Below are 6,000 nucleotides of genomic sequence, written 5' to 3' on the forward strand. Positions count from 1 at the left end.
AGGAGGAGAAAATTAACTCCAGTTGAGGAGAGATGGTGGGAAACGAAGAATCTGTTGATCTGATGGTTCGGTCTCTCTCTCTCTCTCTCTCTCTCTCTCCGTTCAGCTCTCCTCTCGTTACCGTCATCCGTTCTCTCCGTTTCTTTGAGACGTTTCCCCTCTTTGGGATTTATTTTTAAACTTTGGGTCCCAGCAGTCGGTCCGGTTGGTGTCGGCCAGAGCTGCGTTTCCATTACAAATGTGCAGAAAAATTTGTTGATGTTCCACTTATCCAAAACAAAAAGATGATATTTTGCAATTACTGTGTTTCCATTAAATAAAAAAATTCCGTTAAAATCACACACGCATTCGTTTCCTCCTACAACTTCCTGTCGTCTTCTTTGTTGTTTCCGCCAGTAGTAGCATCCGGTTGTTGATCATGTGACCCGCGTGATGCGAAAAAAGTGTTTCCATTGCAGAAAAACGTCGCCATACAAGCGTAAAAATGTTTTTATTGAGCAAATGTTCTTTTTTAATTTCTATTTGTGCAGTTTTATGTTTCATAGAAACGCAGCTGGAGACGCTGTTCATGTTCGTGTTAGCTTTGCTCCGTAACAGCAGTTCACGTTACAAATGTGCGTAAAACAAAGTTGATATTCCGCTAATCTAAAAAACAAAAGCCTAGTCTTTCACAATTGCTGCGTTTCCATTAAATAAGAAGGTAAATTAAAATCACACGTGAATGTTTGTTCACACAATGAGTTATTAAAAGTGATCATCCTCCTACAACTTCCTGTCGTCTTCTTCATCATTTCCACCAGTAGTAACATTCGATTATCGATCACATGACTCGTGGTGTGAAAATGTTTTTTACAAGTTTGTGTAATTTTGGCTTAATTACTACTCTGAATGTGTTTTGGTTTTTTTCTCAGTAAGTGGCGATTTTGAGTCTGAATATTTCAGTTTGTGGTTAATTGATAACTAACTTAGTTGATCGATTAATCAGAATTAATCGTTTCAACCCCTTAAAATAGAAAACTAAATGTGTTTTTTGTCAACCTAATGGCATAAAACTTTAATAATTTTGTGTTTATGGAGCAAATATTTTTGTTTATTTAGGATTTACATTTAGTTGCATCCAATCAATCAATCAATCAATCAATCAATCAAGTTTATTTGTATTGCACATTTCAGCAACAACACAGTTCAAAGTGCATTTCAACAATAGAAACATTCCATTGTGTCATTAATCATCAAAGTGTTGGTTGGTGTTTCATGTATTTTGGTTTAAAAGAAACTAAGCAGGTGGATTTTAGCCTGGATTTAAAGGAACTCAGTGTTTCGGTTGTTTTGAAGTTTTCTGGAAGTTTATTCCAGATTTGTGGTGCATAGGACCTGAATCCATCAAAGTTATTCTTACAGTCCTCCACGCATCACTTAATTACTTCACTTTTAGAAATTGAATAAGAACAACAAATGAGTTGACGATTATTTCGATTAATCACGATTAATCGTTTCAACCAGAGGCAAATTATGTCGTTCAAAATGGCCGTTTTTCTTTAAAAAAATTCATATTTTCATGCTGGCAAAAGGAAACCATTTGACTTTATCCTGTCAACACAATCCCTTTATCTCGCCTTTAATCCTCCCTAATTCCCCCAGTGCCTCGCTCGTACCACATGTGACATTCCTTCTCAATGTGGCGCATTGAAAACTTCCTGTTGTTATAGTTTGTTATGGAGAACTTCAAAGAGCCGAGAGGCAGGCAGGGAGGAGACGGACGGAGAGAAAACATGCCGTCTGTTATAGTTTTACCTCTTAAATGCTAACATGTGAGAGCACCGTGAACGCTTGTATGAATTATCCTCGTTTCTCCATGTGTGTGTGTGTGTGTGTGTTTGCCCACATGCCAAGGAAGTAAGGTAATGACGCTTAAAGCCATAACACACTGGCGCGCGCTCACACAGACATGCAGACACGCGTTAGCCCATCGACCTGTATAACTTGTCTCGTCAGCGATTGTGTGTCGCCGTGCGCGCCAGCAGCTTTTAATATTTAATGGCTGCTGGTTAAAAATGCAGGAGTGTTTTTGTCTCTTGTCCCGTTGCACACCTGTTCCTCTGCAGAGAGAAGGAGGGAGGTGGGGACGGATGGAGAGGCGTTTCATACAAACTGGAAAGTTTTCCATGAATCTTGAGGTGCGATGTGTTTTAAATCATGATCAATTCTTTAAAAATCATTTCTGTTCACGCCTATTTATTGGGAACGAATGACATTTGATTTTCTGTATTCAGTTTTAAAGGCTAGTTTTTAAATAATTTAATCATTTTTTTGGGCAGTCAATCAAGTCCACTTCAGTTAAAAGTTTTAAATCTTTCAGTGTTTTTCAATTTGGTTAAATTATTTTAAAATTAAAAACCGATTTTTCTATTCAAACCAACTGGATGTTCTGTTTAAATCGTTTCATTAAGAGGAAAAACAGTGTGAACAAAAATTTAACGTTTATTTAAAACAATTCTGCAATGTTGCTACTGTATCCAACTGCATCAGTTTAAACAAAATAGGTTTGTGTATAAAGTTATGCAACTTAAATTACTAGAATTACGTTAACTTGTCTACCTGGCTTTATCTTAAATAAATGAAAAAAAAAAAACAAAGAATTATTCAAAATGTAATTTTAGAAAAAAATTAAGCAGATGAAGAAGCATGAAATTTGAAAAAATTTCAAAGTCTACACCTCTCTGTTTATTGTATTTTTTAGATTTGTAACTCCATTCTAGTTTTGCTTACACAACATCAAAACCTGACAAAATGAACACTTTACCCAGCCTGGTTGATTTGCTCCAAACCAGAAGATGGAAAGACGTAAAATCTGAGTTCTCCCATCCACCTCTGGTCAGGTCTGTGCCTTACCAGAGGCACGGAACTCCGAACCGCCATCTTGGTAGGTGGGACTTTCTTCATGGTTCCAGAGTTTCACTGGTTCAGAATTAATGGGGAAACTTAATATTCACTTCCAACCTTGTTGAAAAAAATCCAAAAAATGTTTTTTCTTTGATCTGTTTTGCCTCAAATTTTAACAAAATCTGCTTTAAAATATAAAAATATATATAGATTTATAGATAATTGTTACTCTGAGAGACTAAACTACTGTTGATGCATTTCATTGAGAAATGATAGAAATGTGACAGAATGTTGCTTCAAATTAATAATGAATGGATAAAAAACAAGAAAAAATAGATATACAGATAAAAAGAAAACAATTGGAATGGATTGAAATAAGGAGATAAATTTTAGGCAAAAGTGAGAAACTAAGAAGATGAATAGTCGTAGATAATAGGGGGAGAAGAAGAGGACGAAGAAGGAGGGATGAAAAGAAGAAGAAAGGTGTCACCAACTAATCAATACGTTTCTCTGTTTCCCTCCATTCTGTGTTTTAAGGTGATTTTTTTCCCCTCCTCCTTTATTATTCCCGCTCTACTTCCCTTATCAATCAATACTTATTATTGCTTACCTCACCCTTCCTCTGTCTCTCTGTCCGTCTTTATTTTCCATCTCCATGTTGAAAAGAGGAACAGAGAGAGAGAGAGAGAGAGAGAGAGAGAGGAGGAAACACAGACACAATGAAGTCATTCATCTGTCCAATCAAAGAGGCGGAAGCTCAGAGGAAAGTAAACATCCATCTCTCTCTCCCTCTTTCTCATGAGTCCGTGAGCGTCCATGATTATGATGCCTCTCCGTGTGATTGTGTGTGTGGACTGACATATATCCCATTTCTCTGGTGTCTCTTTAAAAAGAATAGATTGTTCTTCTGCGGCAAACAAAGAGTAAAGACACACAGGGAGGGAGGATGCAAGTCGCTGACACGATTTATGACGGCTGAGAGATGTGGGCAGACAGAAAGCAGAGAGGTGGGGGAAGTGGAGGAGGAGATGGATGGAAGAAAGAAAGGAGGTGTAGGGATGTCCAGCAAAACCAGCGCTCCTGGTGCAAAGACGGGATAAATGCTGGAAAACGACTTTAGTTTAACCAGGAAGCAGCAGAGAAAGATCAGGAGCTTCAAACTCGGTTTCATTTTGGGCCAAATCAAAAATCTGGGTGGTCTTAAAGGGCCAGTTGAGCCAGGACAAGTTAATAAAACCCACTAAAATATTAGCAAACAGCCGTCCCTCCAGGATTTTGGTAGCATTTTCTGGTGCTAAATTAGAAATATTTGTCAGGAATGTTCATGATATTTGCACTAATGAGTGATTTTAAATGTGACTTTTTATTAATCGCCGGATCGATCACAGGCTGCAACTTGACATCAGCCGAGGCAGCAGTTGCTAAAACCCAACGCTTTGACCAATTTACAGAAAAATATTCAATAAAACCAGAAACAAATGTGGGGATTTTGTTGATTTTGTGTGAATTTTGCAGATTTATGAAAAACTGGAGGGACTTGTGTATAACAAAGAAAAACGGGGCTAATAAAAACTTAGCTTGACGCAAAGTGACGAATTGGAGCTGGAATTAAATTTAAATTACATTTATGTCATTTAAAGCATCTTGGATTCCTTAAACATTTTGAGCGAATAAAGAAAAACCAAGAAAATGTGAATTAGGTGTTTCCACCTACCAGGCTACGGTTAGACTTTCCGACTCTGAGTTTCGTGCCTCTGGTAAGGCACAGATGTAAAATTTCATTGCGTCGGAACTTATTCAGGAAATGTTTTTCCATCTGGGAAAATCCAAAACCATCCCAAGCAGCATTGAGTTTTATGTCACTTTCTTTTAAGACTTAAAACAGTAAAATAATCTGTGATAAACTGATGAACTGAGTTTATGGAGCCGCATTTGGCTGTTTAATCCTCAGACTCTCGCAGCTTAATGCAGACATGAGGTTGAAATCAATGTGTGGGTGCGTTTACACTGCAGCCTGAAGTGACCCAATTCCGATTTTTATGACGTAATGCGACCTGTATCCGATCTTTTCATGGCAGTGTGAACAGCACAGGTCAGATTCTTTTTCGAATGTGATGCATATCTGTCTGATACGTATCCGATTCAAATGCGACCATAACGTTCAGGTCGCATTCATCTGAACTGAACGTCACTGATTCTCAACAAATCTCACTCTTCTGCTTCCTGATAAGCGCAAGTGGGAAGAAAAACAACAACCATGACGGATGATATGAGGATTAAGTTGTTAATTTGCTGCTCCGGTTGGACAACAACTTCAAATATATAAGCTAAGCTCCACCGTTAGCCTCCATGTTTACTTCCGCAAACACTGAGCTCTTCTTCTTCTATTTATGACAGTTGGCAGAACACTGAGAACGCTGACGCTATTGCGCCCTCTACTGCGCATGCGGGACACTTTCAGGTCGTTTGCCCGTTCACACTGCAGAACACATACAGGTCACATTTACTGGCAGTGTGAACGACCCCGGCAAAAAAATCGGAATTGCCAAAAAATCGGAATTGGGTCACTTCAGGCTGCAGTGTGAACGCACCCTATGTGTTTGAATGTTTCGCTCATTCGCTGCTGCTCTCTGCGCTGATCAGCGTCTCTCGACACAAGTTAAAGGATTTTATTTGGAAACTCTGCATTGACGTTTTGTTTAAACCCCTGGTTAAGTTGAAACAGGAAATGATTTGGTTTGTTTTTAAAGAGTAAGTTTCAATAAAGTTGTGAAGGTTTTACAACAAAGAAACTTCCTGATACAATAACAAACAGGAAGTCATGTTAGAGACTGGCTGCCAGAGGAAACTTTTATTTTGTAGGGCAAGTGATTCTCGTCTTACAAAAGCAAAAAGTTGAGTTTTTGTGTTTATTTACGGCCCATTCTGTCTTTTTGCTTTAACCGGATGACATCATGTAAACAAACACTGAAGTTTTTGCAGCTAATATTGAAAACTTCTTCTAAATTATGATGATTTAGGGGCTTGATGAGTTGAGGTCATACTTTAAGTTCACAATCTTTTTAAAATGCAGTTTATCTGCATTTAAATAGTGTCTTTTGGTTGGTTTTAGCTCAT

The 6,000-nt window shown here is 38.0% G+C and overlaps 1 protein-coding gene and 1 long non-coding RNA gene across 2 annotated transcripts in view; one reads left to right on the plus strand and one right to left on the minus strand.

Moving 5' to 3' along the window:
* LOC108166091 (uncharacterized) overlaps positions 1-4,774 on the minus strand; it is a 52,915-nt gene extending 48,141 nt beyond the window's left edge. The window contains exon 1 of the long non-coding RNA XR_014084809.1: positions 3,494-4,774. This is a non-coding gene — a long non-coding RNA (uncharacterized LOC108166091). The remainder of the gene's footprint in view (positions 1-3,493) is intronic.
* The window catches only part of LOC103481242 (dachshund homolog 2), a 102,961-nt gene that overhangs the window by 49,425 nt on the left and 47,536 nt on the right, over positions 1-6,000 (plus strand). The window lies entirely within an intron of this gene.

This window comes from Poecilia reticulata, chromosome 18 (genome assembly GCF_904066995.2).
Source record: "Poecilia reticulata chromosome 18, P_reticulata-male-v2, whole genome shotgun sequence".
NCBI lineage: Eukaryota > Metazoa > Chordata > Actinopteri > Cyprinodontiformes > Poeciliidae > Poecilia > Poecilia reticulata.